The following is a 16,252-nucleotide window of genomic DNA, read 5'->3' as shown; positions in this document are numbered from 1 at the left end:
TGCCACCGCCGACGCCACAGAAATAGACACTGCTTATAACACCACTGCCATCGCCGCCACCACAGAAATAGACACTGCTCATATTACCACTGCCACCGCCGCCGCCAAAGCAACAGCCACTTCTATTAATATATCTGCCCCCGCCGCCACCACAGCAATAGACACTGCTTATAATACCACTGCCAGCGCCGCAACCACAGCAATAGACACTGCTAATATTACCACTGCCACCGCCGCCGCCATAGCAATAGCCACTTCTATTAATACCACTGCCACCGCCGCCACCACAGCAATAGACACTGCTTATAATACCACAGCCCCCACCGCCGCCACAGCAATTGACACTGCTTATAATACCAATGCCACCGCCGCCACCACAGCAAAAGCCATTGCTAATATTTCCACTGTCACCGCGGCCACCACAGCAATAGACACTGCTTATAATACCAGAGCCCCCGCCGCCGCCACAGCAATAGACACTGCTTATAATACCACTGCCACCGCCGCCACCACAGCAATAGACACTGCTTTTAATACCACACCGCCGCCGCCGCCACAGCAACAGACACTGCTTATAATACCACTGCTACCGCCGCCGCCACAGCAATAGACACTGCTTCTAATACCACTGCCCCCGCCGCCGCCACAGCAATTGACATTGCATATAATACTACTGCCACCGCCGCCACCACATCAATAGACACTGCTAATAATACCACTGCCACCGCCGCCACCACAGCAATAGACACTGCTTATAATACCTCTGCCCCCGCCGCCGCCACAGCAATAACACTGCTTATAATATCACTGCCCCCGCCACCGCCACAGCAATTGACATTGCTTATAATACTACTGCCACCGCCGACACCACAGCAATAGACACTGCTTATAATACCACTAACACCTCCGCCACCACAGCAATAGACACTGCTTATAATACCACTGCCACCGCCGTCACCACAGCAATAGACACTGCTTATAATACCACTGCCACCGCCGCCACCACAGCAATAGACACTGCTTATATTACCACTGCCACCGCCGCCACCACAGCAATAGCCACTGCAAATAATACCACTGCCCCCGCCGCCGCCACTGCATTAATCACTGATAGTAATACCACTGCCACCGCCGCCACCACAGCAATAGACACTGCTTATAATACCACTGCCCACGGCGCCACCACAGCTATTGTACCGCTTATAATGTCAATGCCACCGCCGCCACTACAGCAATAGACAATGCTTTTAATACCATTGCCACTGCCGGCACCACAGCAATAGACACTGCTTATAATACCACTGCCACCGCCGTCACAACAGCAATAGACATTGCTTATATAACCACTGCCACCGCCGTCACAACAGCAATAGCCACTGCTAATAATTCCTCCGCCACCGCCGCCGCCACAGCAGTAGACACTGCTAATAATACCGCTGCCACCGCCGCCAACAGAGCAATAGACAATGCTTATAATACCGCTGTCACAGCCGCCACCACAGCAATAGACACTTCTTATAATACCACTGCCCCGCCGTCACCACAGCAATAGACACTGCTAATAATACCACTGTCACCGCCGCCACCACAGCAATAGACACTGCTAATAACACCACTGCCCCGCCGTCACTACAGCAATAGACACTGCTAATAATACCGCTGCCACCGCCGCCAACAGAGCAATAGACAATGCTTATAATACCACTGCCACCGCCGCCGACACAGCTATAGCCACTGCTAATATTACCACTGCCACCGCCGCCGCCAAAGCAATAGCCACTCTTATTAATACCTCTGCCCCCGCCGCCACCACAGCAATAGACACTGCTTATAATACCACTGCCCCCGCCGCCGCCACAGCAATAACACTGCTTATAATATCACTGCCCCCGCCACCGCCACAGCAATTGACATTGCTTATAATACTACTGCCACCGCCGACACCACAGCAATAGACAATGCTTACAATACCACTACCACCTCCGCCACCACAGCAATAGACACTGCTTATAATACCACTGCCACCGCCGTCACCACAGCAATAGACACTGCTTATATTACCACTGCCACCGCCGCCACCACAGCAATAGACACTGCTTATAATACCACTGCCACCGCCGTCACCACAGCAATAGACACTGCTTATATTACCACTGCCACCGCCGCCACCACAGCAATAGACACTGCTTATATTACCACTGCCACCGCCGCCACCACAGCAATAGCCACTGCTAATAATACCACTGCCCCCGCCGCCGCCACTGCAATAATCACTGCTAGTAATACCACTGCCACCTCCGCCACCACAGCAATAGACACTGCTTATTATACCACTGCCACGGCGCCACCACTTCAATTGACACCGCTAATAATATCAATGCCACCGCCGCCACTACAGCAATAGACAATGCTTTTAAAACCATTGCCACCGCCGCCACCACAGCAATAGACACTGTTAATATAACCACTGCCACCGCCGACGCCACAGCAATAGCCTCTTCTATTAATACCTCTGCCCCCGCCGCCACCACAGCAATAGACACTGCTAATAAAACCACTGCTACCGCCGCCACCACAGCAATAGACATTGCTTATAATACCACTGTCACCGCAGCCACCACAGAAATAGACACTGCTTATATTACCACTGCCACCGCCGCCGCCGCCACAGCAATAGCCACGTATATTAATACTTCTGCCCCCGCCGCCAACACAGCAATTGACACTGCTTATAATATCAGTGCCCCCGCCGTCGCCACAGAAATAGACACTGCTTATAACACCACTGCCATCGCCGCCACCACAGGAATAGACACTGCTTATAATACCACTGCCACCGTCGTCACCACTGCAATAATCACTGCTAGTAATACCACTGCCACCTCCGCCACCACAGCAATTGACACTGCTTATAATACCACTGCCCACGGCGCCACCACAGCAATTGTCACCGCTTATAATATCAATGCCACCGCCGCCACTACAGCAATAGACAATGCTTTTAATACCATTGCCACTGCCGGCACCACAGCAATAGACACTGCTAATAATACCACTGCCACCGCCGTCACAACAGCAATAGATATTGCTTATAATACCACTGCCACCGCCGTCACAACAGCAATAGCCACTGCTAATAATTCCTCCGCCACCGCCGCCGCCACAGCAGTAGACACTGCTAATAATACCGCTGCCACCGCCGCCAACAGAGCAATAGACAATGCTTATAATACCGCTGTCACAGCCGCCACCACAGCAATAGACACTTCTTATAATACCACTGCCCCGCCGTCACCACAGCAATAGACACTGCTAATAATACCACTGTCACCGCCGCCACCACAGCAATAGACACTGCTAATAACACCACTGCCCCGCCGTCACCACAGCAATAGACACTGCTAATAATACCGCTGCCACCGCCGCCAACAGAGCAATAGACAATGCTTATAATACCACTGCCAACGCCACCGACACAGCTATAGCCACTGCTAATAATACCACTGCCACCGCCGCCAACAGAGCAATAGACAATGCTTATAATACCACTGCCACCGCCGCCGCCACAGCCATAGCCACTGCTAATAATACCACTGCCACCCCAGCCTCCACAGTCATAGCCACCGCTAATAATACCACTGCCACCGTCTCCGCCTAATCCAAAGCCACTGCTAATTACACCACTGCCACCGCCGACTCCGCAGCTATAGTCACGGCTAATTACACCACTACCACCGCCGTCGCCTAACAGAACGCCACTGCTAATAATACCACTGCCACCGCCGCCGCCAAAGCTATAGCCATTGTTACTGTTACCACTGCCACCGCTCCTGCCACAGCAATCGCCTCTGCTAATAGTACCACTGCCAACGCCGCCACTAGAACAATAGACATTGCTTATAATACCAATGCCACCGCCGCCACCACAGCAATAGTCACTGCTAATATTACCACTGCCACCGCCGCCAACACAGCAATAGACACTGCTAATAATACCACTGCCACCGCCGCCAACAAAGCAATAGACACTGCTTGTAATACCACTGCCCCTGCCGCCACAGCAATAGACCCTGCTAACAATACCCTGCCACCGCCGCCAACACAGCAATAGACATTGCTTATAATACCACTGCCCCCGCCGCCACAGCAATAGACCCTGCTAATAATACAAATGCCACCGCCGCCACCACAGCAATAGCCACTGCTAATAATACCACTGCCACCGCCGCCAACACAGCAATAGACACTGCTTATAATACCACTGCCCCCGCCGCCACAGCAATAGACCCTGCTAATAATACCACTGCCACCGCCGCCAACACAGCAATAGACACTGCTTATAATACCACTGCCCCCGCCGCCACAGCAATAGACCCTGCTAATAATACCAATGCCACCCCCGCCGCCACAGCAATAGCCACTTCTATTAATACCTCAGCCCCCGCCGCCGCCACAGCAATAGACACTGCTTATAATACCACTGCCCCGCCGCCGCCACAGCAATAGACACTGCTTATAATAACACTGTCCCCGTCGACGCCAAAGCACTAGACACTGCTTATAATACCCCTGCCCCCGCCGCCGCCAAAGCAATAGACACTGCTTATAATACCACTGCCACCGCCGCCGCCACAGCAATAGACAATGCTTATAATACCACTGCCCCCGCAGCCGCCACAGGAATAGACACTGCTTATAATACCCCTGCCCACGCCGCCGCCACAGCAATAGACACTGCTTATTATACCAGTGCCACCGCCGCCGCCACAGCTATAGACACTGCTTATAATACCCCTTGCCCCCGCCGCCGCCACAGCAATAGACACTGCTTATAATACCACTGCCACCGCCGCCGCCACAGCAATAGACTATGCTTATAATACCACTGCCCCCGCCGCCGCCACAGGAATAGACACTGCTTATAATACCCCTGCCCCCGCCTCCGCCACAGCAATAGACAATGCTTATAATACCACTGCCACCGCCGCCACCACAGCTATAGACATTGCTAATATTACCACTGCCACCGCCGCCGCCACAGCAATAGGCACTTCTATTAATACGTCTGCCCCCGCCGCCGCCACAGCAATAGACACTGCTTATAATACCACTTTAACCCCCCCCCGCCACAGCACTAGACACTGCTTATAGTACCACTGCCCCCGCCGCCTCAACAGTAATAGACACTGCTTATAATAACACTGCTACCGCCGCCACCACAGCAATAGACACTGCTAATATTACCACTGCCACAGCCGCCGGCACAGCAATAGCCACCTCTATTAATACCTCTGCCCCCACCGCCAACACAACAATAGACACTGCTTATAATTCCACTGCCACCGCCGCCACCACAGCAATAGACACTGCTTATAATACCACTGCCTCCGCCCCCACCACAGCAATAGACACTGCTTATAATTCCACTGCCCCCGACGCCGCCACAGCAACTGACACTGCTTATAATAGCACAGCCACTGACGCCACCACAGCAATTGACACTGCTTATAATAACACTGCCCCCGCCGCCGCAACAGCAATAGATACTGTATATAATACCCCTGCCCCCGCCGCCGCCACAGCAGTAGGCACTGCTTATAATACCACTGCCACCGCCGCCGCCACTGCAATAGACACTGCTAATATTACCACTGCCACCGCCGCCGCCAACGCAATAGCCACTCCTATTAATACCTCTGCCCCCGCCGCCACCACAGCAATAGACACTGCTTATAATACCACTGCGACCGCCGCCGCCACAGCAATAGACACTGCTTATAATACCACTGCAACCGCCGACACCACAGCACCAGACACTGCTTATAATACCACTGCCACCGCCGCCACCACAGCAATAGCCACTGCTTATAATACAAATGCCTCCGCCGCCACCACAGCAATAGCCACTGCTAATAAATCCACTGCCACAGCCGACACCACAGCAATAGACACTGCTTATAATACCACTGCCCCCGCCGCCGCAACAGCATTAGACACTGCTAATAACAACACTGCCACCGCCGTCCCAACAGCAATAGCCACTGCTAATAATACCACTGCCTCCGCCGTCTCCACAGTCATGGCCACCGCTAATAATACCACTGCCACCGTCTCCGCCTAATCCAAAGCCACTGCTAATTACACCACTGCCACCGCCGACTCCGCAGCTATAGTCACGGCTAATTACACCACTACCACCGCCGTCGCCTAACAGAACGCCACTGCTAATAATACCACTGCCACCGCCGCCGCCAAAGCAATAGCCATTGTTACTGTTACCACTGCCACCGCTCCCGCCACAGCAATCGCCTCTGCTAATAGTACCACTGCCACCGCCGCCACCACAGCAATAGACACTGCTAATATTACCACTGCCACCGCCGACACCACAGCAATAGACACTGCTTATAATACCACTGCCACCTCCGCCACCACAGCAATAGACACTGCTTATAATACCACTGCCACCGCCGTCACCACAGCAATAGACACTGCTTATAATACCACTGCCACCGCCGCCACCACAGCAATAGAAACTGCTTATATTACCACTGCCACCGCCGCCGCCAAAGCAATAGCCACTCCTATTAATACCTCTGCCCCCGCCGCCACCACAGCACCAGACACTGCTAATAATACCACTGCCACCGCCGCCAACACAGCAATAGACACTGCTTATAATACCACTGCCCCCGCCGCCACAGCAATAGACCCTGCTAATAATACCCTGCCACCGCCGCCAACACAGCATTAGACATTGCTTATAATACCACTGCCCCCGCCGCCACAGCAATAGACCCTGCTAATATTACAACTGCCACCGCCGCCACCACAGCAATAGCCACTGCTAATAATACCACTGCCACCGCCGCCAACACAGCAATAGACACTGCTTATAATACCACTGCCCCCGCCGCCACAGCAATAGACCCTGCTAATAATACCACTGCCACCGCCGCCAACACAGCAATAGACACTGCTTATAATACCACTGCCCCCGCCGCCACAGCAATAGACCCTGCTAATAATACCAATGCCACCGCCGCCGCCACAGCAATAGCCACTTCTATTAATACCTCAGCCCCCGCCGCCGCCACAGCAATAGACACTTCTTATAATACCACTGCCCCGCCGCCGCCACAGCAATAGACACTGCTTATAATAACACTGTCACCGTCGACGCCAAAGCACTAGACACTGCTTATAATACCTCTGCCCCCACCGCCACCAAAGCAATAGACACTGCTTATAATACCACTGCCCCCGCCGCAGCCACAGATATAGACACTGCTTATAATACCCCTGCCCCCGCCGCCGCCACAGCAATAGACACTGCTTATAATACCACTGCCACCGCCGCCGCCACAGCAATAGACAATGCTTATAATACCACTGCCCCCGCAGCCGCCACAGGAATAGACACTGCTTATAATACCCCTGACCTCGCCGCCGCCACAGCAATAGACACTGCTTATTCTACCACTGCCACCGCCGCCGCCACAGCTATAGACACTGCTTATAATACCCCTTGCCCCCGCCGCCGCCACAGCAATAGACACTGCTTATAATACCACTGCCACCGCCGCCGCCACAGCAATAGACAATGCTTACAATACCACTGCCCCCGCCGCCGCCACAGGAATAGACACTGCTTATAATACCCCTGCCCCCGCCTCCGCCACAGCAATAGACAATGCTTATAATACCACAGCCACCACCGCCACCACAGCTATAGTCATTGCTAATATTACCACTGCCACCGCCGCCGCCACAGCAATAGCCACTTCTATTAATACGTCTGCCCCCGCCACCGCCACAGCAATAGACACTGCTTATAATACCACTTTAACCCCCCCCGCCACAGCACTAGACACTGCTTATAGTACCACTACCCCCGCCGCCTCAACAGTAATAGACACTGCTTATAATACCACTGCCACCGCCGCCACCACAGCAATAGACACTGCTAATATTACCACTGCCACAGCCGCCGCCACAGCAATAGCCACCTCTATTAATACCTCTGCCCCCACCGCCAACACAACAATAGACACTGCTTATAATACCACTGCCACCGCCGCCACCACAGCAATAGACACTGCTTATAATACCACTGCCTCCACCCACCTCAGCAATAGACACTGCTTATAATTCCACTGCCCCCGACGCCGCCACAGCAACTGACACTGCTTATAATAGCACAGCCACTGACGCCACCACAGCAATAGACACTGCTTATAATAACACTGCCCCCGCCGCCGCAACAGCAATAGATACTGTATATAATACCCCTGCCCCCGCCGCCGCCACAGCAGTAGGCACTGCTTATAATACCACTGCCACCGCCGCCGCCACTGCAATAGACACTGCTTATAATACCACTGCCACCGCCGCCACCACAGCAATAGACACTGCTAATATTACCACTGGTACCGCCGCCGCCTCAGCAATAGCCACTTATTTTAATGCCTCTGCCCCCGCCACCGCCACAGTACTAGACACTGCTTATAATACCACTGCCACCGCCGCCACCACAGCAACAGACACTGCTAATAATTCCAGTGCCACCGCAGCAAAAGACACTGCTTATAATACCACTGCCACCGCCGCCACCACAGCATTAGACAATGCTTATAATACCACAGCCACCGCCGCCGCCACAGAAATAGACACTGCTTATAATACCACTGAAACCGCCGCCAACACAGCAATAGACACTGCTAATATTACCACTGCCACCGCCGCCGCCAAAGCAATAGCCACTCCTATTAATACCTCTGCCCCCGCCGCCACCACAGCAATAGACACTGCTTATAATACCTCTGCGACCGCCGCCGCCACAACAATAGACACTGCATATAATACCACTGCCACTGCCGCCACCACAGCAATAGACACTGCTTATAATACCACTGCAACCGCCGACACCACAGCACCAGACACTGCTTATAATACCACTGCCACCGCCGCCACCACAGCAATAGACACTGCATATAATACCACTTCCAGCGCCGCCTCCACAGCAATAGCCACTGCTTATAATACAAATGCCTCCGCCGCCACCACAGCAATAGCCACTGCTAATAAATCCACTGCCACAGCCGACACCACAGCAATAGTCACTGCTTATAATACCACTGCCCCCGCCGCCGCAACAGCATTAGACACTGCTAATAACAACACTGCCACCGCCGTCCCAACAGCAATAGCCACTGCTAATATTACCACTGCCACCGCCGACACCACAGCAATAGCCACTTCTATTAATACCTCTGCCCCCGCCGCCACCACAGCAATAGACACTGCTTATAAACCCACTGCCCCCGCCGCCGCCACAGCAATAGACACTGCTTACAATACCACTGACACCACCGCCACCACAGCAATAGCCACAGGTTATAATTCCACTGCCACAGCCGCCACCACAGCAATAGACACTGCATATAATACCACTGCTCCCGCCGCCGCCACAGCAATAGACACTGCTTATAATCCCACTGCCACCGCCGCCGCCTGAGCAAATAAATACTGCTTATGATACCATTGCCACCGCCGACGCCACAGAAATAGACACTGCTTATAACACCACCTCCATCGCCGCCACCACAGCAATAGACACTGCTAATATTACCACTGCCACCGCCGCCGCCAAAGCAACAGCCACTTCTATTAATAAATCTGCCCACGCCGCCACCACAGCAATAGACACTGCTCATAATACCACTGCCATCGCCTCCACCACAGCAATAGACACTGTTAATATTACCAATGCCACCGACGCCGCCACAGCAATACCCTCTTCTATTAATACCTCTGCCCCCACCGCCACCATAGCAATAGATACTGCTTATAATACTACTGCCCCCGCCGCCGCCACAGCAATTAACACTGCTTATAATACCACTGCCACCGCCGACGCCACAGAAATAGACACTGCTTATAACACCACTGCCATCGCCGCCACCACAGAAATAGACACTGCTAATATTACCACTGCCACCGCCGCCGCCAAAGCAACAGCCACTTCTATTAAAAAATGTGCCCCCGCCGCCACCACAGCAATAGACACTGCTTATAATACCAATGCCACCGCCGCAACCACAGAAATAGACACTGCTAATATTACCACTGCCACCGCCGCCGCCACAGCAATAGTCACTTCTATTAATACCACTGCCACCGCCGCCACCACAGCAATATACACTGCTTATAATACCACAGCCCCCACCGCCGCCACAGCAATTGACACTGCTTATAATACCAATGGCATCGCCGCCACCACAGCAAAAGCCATTGCTAATATTTCCACTGTCACCGCGGCCACCACAGCAATAGACACTGCTTATAATACCAGAGCCCCCGCCGCCGCCACAGCAATAGACACTGCTTATAATACCACTGCCACCGCCGCCGCAACAGCAATAGACACTGCTTATAATTCCACTGCCACAGCCGCCGCCACAGCAACAGCCACTTCTATTAATAAATCTGCCCCCTCCGCCTCCACAGCAATAGATACTGCTTATAATACCACAGACCCTGCCGCCGCCACAGCAATAGACACTGCTTATAATATCACTGCCACAGCCGCCACACAAATATACACTGCTTATTATACCACTGCCTCCGCCGCCGCCACAGCAATAGACACTGCTTATAATACCACTTCCACCGCCGCCACCACACGCAATAGGCACTGTTTATATTACCATTGCTCCCGCCGCCACCACAGCTATTGACACTGCATTTAATACAAATGCCAGTCGCCACCACAGCCATAGACACTGCTTATAATACCACAGCCACAGCCGCCGCCACAGCAATAGACACTGCTTATAATACCACTGCCACCGCCGCCACCACAGCATTAGACAATGCTTATAATACCACAGCCACCGCCGGAGCCACAGAAATAGACACTGCTTATAATACCACTCCCAACGCCGCCAAGACAGCAATAGACACTGTTAATATTACCACTGCCACCGCCGCCGCCAAAGCAATAGCCACTCCTATTAATACCTCTGCCCCCGCCGCCACCACAGCAATAGACACTGCTTATAATACCACTGCGACCGCCGCCGCCACAGCAATAGACACTGCATATAAAACCACTGCCACCGCCGCCACCACAGCAATAGACACTGCTTATAATACCACTGCAACCGCCGACACCACAGCACCAGACACTGCTTATAATGCCACTGCCACCGCTTCCACCACAGCAATAGACACTGCATATAATACCACTTCCAGCGCCGCCACCACAGCAATTGCCACTGCTTATAACACAAATGCCTCCGCCGTCCCAACAGCAATAGCCACTGCTAATATTACCACTGCCACCGCCGACACCACAGCAATAGCCACTTCTATTAATACCTCTGCACCCCCCGCCACCACAGCAATAGACACTGCTTATAAACCCACTGCCCCCGCCGCCGCCACAGCAATAGACACTGCTTACAATACCACTGCCACCACCGGCACCACAGCAATAGCCACAGGTTATAATTCCACTGCCACCGCCGCCACCACGGCAATAGACACTGCATATAATACCACTGCTCCCGCCGCCGCCACAGCAATAGACACTGCTTATAATACCACAGCCACCGCCGCCGCCTGAGCAAATAAATACTGCTTATGATAACATTGCCACCGCCGACGCCACAGAAATAGACACTGCTTATAACACCACTGCCATCGCCGCCACCACAGCAATAGACACTGCTAATATTACCACTGCCACCGCCGCCGCCAAAGCAACAGCCACTTCTATTAATAAATCTGCCCCCGCCGCCAGCACAGCAATAGACACCGCTCATAATACCACTGCCACCGCCTCCACCACAGCAATAGACACTGTTAATATTACCAATGCCACCGCCGCCGCCACAGCAATACCCTCTTCTATTAATACCTCTGCCCCCACCGCCACCACAGCATTGGATACTGCATATAATACTACTGCCCCCGGCGCCGCCACAGCAATAGGCACTGCTTATAATATCACTGCCACAGCCGCCGCCACAGCAATTAACACTGTTTATAATACCACTGCCACCGCCGACGCCACAGAAATAGACACTGCTTATAACACCACTGCCATCGATACCACCACAGAAATAGACACTGCTAATATTACCACTGCCACCGCCGCCGCCAAAGCAACAGCCACTTCTATTAATAAATCTGCCCCCGCCGCCACCACAGCAATAGACACTGCTTATAATACCACAGCCCCCACCGCCGCCACAGCAATTAACACTGCTTATAATACCAAAGCCACCGCCGCCACCACAGCAAAAGCCATTGCTAATATTTCCACTGTCACCGCGGCCACCACAGCAATAGACACTGCTTATAATACCAGAGCCCCCGCCGCCGCCACAGCATTAGACACTGCTTATAATACCAGAGGCCCCGCCGCCACCACAGCAATAGACACTGCTTTTAATACCACACCCCCGCCGCCGCCACAGCAACAGACACTGCTTATAATAGCACTGCTACCGCCGCCGCCACAGCAATAGACACTGCTTGTAATACCACTGCCACCGACGCCGCCACAGCAATAGACACTGCTTATAATATCACTGCCACCGACGCCACCACAGCAATAGACACTGCTTATAATACCACTGCCACCGACGCCGCCACAGCAATAGCCACTTCTTATAATACCACTTCCACCGCCGCCACCACAGCAATAGACAGTGCTTATAATACCATTGCCCCCGCCGAAGCCACAGCACTAGAAACTGCTGATAATATCACTGCCAACGCCGCCGCCACAGCAATAGACACTGCTTATAATACCACTGCCACCGACGCCGCCACAGCAATATACTGCTTACAATACCACTGCCACCGCTGCCACCACAGCAATTGACACTGCTTTTAATACCACTGAGACTGCCGCTGCCACAGCAATAGACACTGCTTATAATACCACTGCCCCCGCCGCCACCACAGCAATAGACAATGCATATAATACCACTGCCAGCGCCGCCACCACAGCAATAGCCACTGCTAATAATACCGCTGCCACCGCCGCCAACAGAGCAATAGACACTGCTTATATTACCACTGTCACCGCCGCTGCCACAGCAATACACACTGCTTATAATACCACTGTCACCGCCGCCACCACAGCAATAGACACTGCTTATAATACCACTGCCACCGCCGCCAGCACGGCAATAGCCATAGGCAATAATTCCACTCCCACCGCCGCCACCACAGCAATAGACACTGCTTATAATATCACTGCCTCCACCGCCGTCACAGCAATAGACACTGTTTATAACACCACTGCCTCCGCCGTCACAACTGCAAAAGCCACTGCTAATAATACCACTGCCACCGCCGCCAGCACAGAAATAGTCACTGCGAATAATACCAATGCCACCGCCGCCAAAACAGCAATAGACACTGCGCATAATACCACTGCCAACGCCGCCACCACAGCAATGGACAATGCTTATATTACCACTGCCCCCGCCGCCCCCACCGCAATAGATACTGCTAATAAAACCACTGCCACCGTCGCCGCCACAGGAATAGCCACTTATACAAATACCTCTGCCCCTCCGCCACAACAGCAATAGAATCTGATAATAATACCACTGCCACGGCCGCCGCCACAGCAATAGAATCTGATAATAATACCACTGCCACCGCCGCCGCCACAGCAATAGACACTGCTTATAATACGACTGCCACCGCCGCCGCCACAGCAATAGAAACTGCTTATAATACCACACCCACCCCCGCCGCCACAGCAATAGCCACTTCTTATAATACCACTGCCCCCGCCGACGCCACAGCAATAGACACTGCTTATACTAGCACTGCCCCCGCCGTCGCCACAGCAATAGCCACTGCTTATAATACCACTACCTCCGCCGCCACCACAGCATTAGACACTGCTTATAATACCACTGCCCCCGCCGCCGCCACAGCAATAGACACTGCTTATAATACCACAGCCACCGCCGCCATCACAGCCATAGACATTGCTAATATTACCACTGCCACCGCCGCCGCCACAGCAATAGCCACTTCTATTAATACCTCTGCCCCCGCCGCTACCACAGCAATAGACACTGCTTGTAATACCACTGCCCCCGCCGCCGCCACAGAAATAGACACTGCTTATAATACCACTGCGACCGCCGCCGCCACAGCAATAGACACTGCTTATAATACCACTGTCACCGAAGACACCACAGTAATAGACACTGCTAATATTACCACTGCCACCGCCGACGGCACAGCAATAGCCACTTCTATTAATACCTCTGCCCTCGCCGCCACCACAACATTAGACACTGCTAATAATACCACTGCACCAGCCGCCGCCACAGCAATAGACACTGCTTATAATACCACTACCACCGCCGCCACCACAGCCATAGACACTGCTAATATTACCACTGCCACCACCGCCGCCGCAGCAATAGCCACTTCTATTAATACCTCTGCCCCCGCCGCTACCACAGCAATAGACACTGCTTATAATACCACTGCCACCACCGGCACCACAGCAATATACTCTGCTAATATTACCTCTGCCACCGCCGCCGCCAGAGCAATAGCCACTTCTATTAATTACTCTGCCCCCGCCGCCACCACAGCAATAGACACTGCTTATAATACCACTGCCCCCGCCTACACCACAGCAATAGGCACTGCTTATAATACCACTGCCACCGCCGCCGCTTCATCAATAGACACTGCTTATAATACCAATGCCACCGCAGCCACCACAGAAATAGACAATTCTTATAATACCACTGCCCCCGCCGCCGCAACAGCAATAGACACTGCTTATAATACCACTGCCCCCGCCGCCGCCACAGCATTAGACACTGCTTATTATACCACTGCCACCGACGCCGCCACAGCAATAGACTCTGCTTATAATACCACTGCCACAGCTGCCACCACAGCAATAGACACTGCTAATATAACCACTGCCACCGAGGACGCCACAGCTATAGTTACTGCTAATAATACCACTGCCACCACCGCCCCGGCAGTCATAGCCACCGCTAATAATACCACTCCCACCGCCGCCGCCTAAAAAAACGCCACCGCTAATAATACCACTGCCATCGCAGACGCCTAAGCCAAACCCACTGCTAATTACGCCACTGCCACCGCCGCCTCCACAGCCATAGACATTGCTAATAATACCATTGACCCCGCCGCCGCCTCAGCAATAGACCCTGCTTTTAATACCACTACCACCGCCGCCACCACAGTAACAATCACTGCTATTAATACCACTGCCCCCGCCGCCGCCACTGCAATAGACACTGCATATAATACCACTGCCCCCGCCGCCGCCACAGGAATTGACATTGCTTATAATACTACTGCCACCGCCGCCACCACATCTATAGACACTGCTAATAATCCCACTGCCACCGCCGCCACCACAGCAATAGACACTGCTTATAATACCACTACCCCCGCCGCCGCCACAGCAATAACACTGCTTATATCACTGCCCCCGCCACCGCCACAGCAATTGACATTGCTTATAATACTACTGCCACCGCCGACACTACAGCAATAGACACTGCTTATAATACCACTACCACCTCCGCCACCACAGCAATAGTCACTGCTTATAATACCACTGCCACCGCCGTCACCACAGCAATAGACACTGCTTATAATACCACTGCCACCGCCGCCATCACAGCAATAGACACTGCTTATATTACCACTGCCACCGCCGCCACCACAGCAATAGCCACTGCTAATAATACCACTGCCCCCGCCGCCGCCACTGCAATAATCACTGCTAGTAATACCACTGCCACCTCCGCCACCACAGCAATAGACACTGCTTATTATACCACTGCCCACGGCGCCACCACTTCAATTGACACCGCTAATAATATCAATGCCACCGCCGCCACTACAGCAATAGACAATGCTTTTAAAACCATTGCCACCGCCGCCACCACAGCAATAGACACTGCTAATATAACCACTGCCACCGCCGACGCCACAGCAATAGCCTCTTCTATTAATACCTCTGCCCCCGCCGCCACCACAGCAATAGACACTGCTAATAAAACCACTGCTACTGTCGCCACCACAGCAATAGACATTGCTTATAATACCACTGTCACCGCAGCCACCACAGAAATAGACACTGCTTATATTACCACTGCCACCGCCGCCGCCGCCACAGCAATAGCCACGTATATTAATACTTCTGCCCCCGCCG

Source organism: Periplaneta americana, chromosome 12 (assembly GCF_040183065.1).
Source record: "Periplaneta americana isolate PAMFEO1 chromosome 12, P.americana_PAMFEO1_priV1, whole genome shotgun sequence".
Classification (NCBI taxonomy): Eukaryota; Metazoa; Arthropoda; class Insecta; order Blattodea; family Blattidae; genus Periplaneta; species Periplaneta americana.
This window is presented reverse-complemented; position numbering follows the sequence as displayed.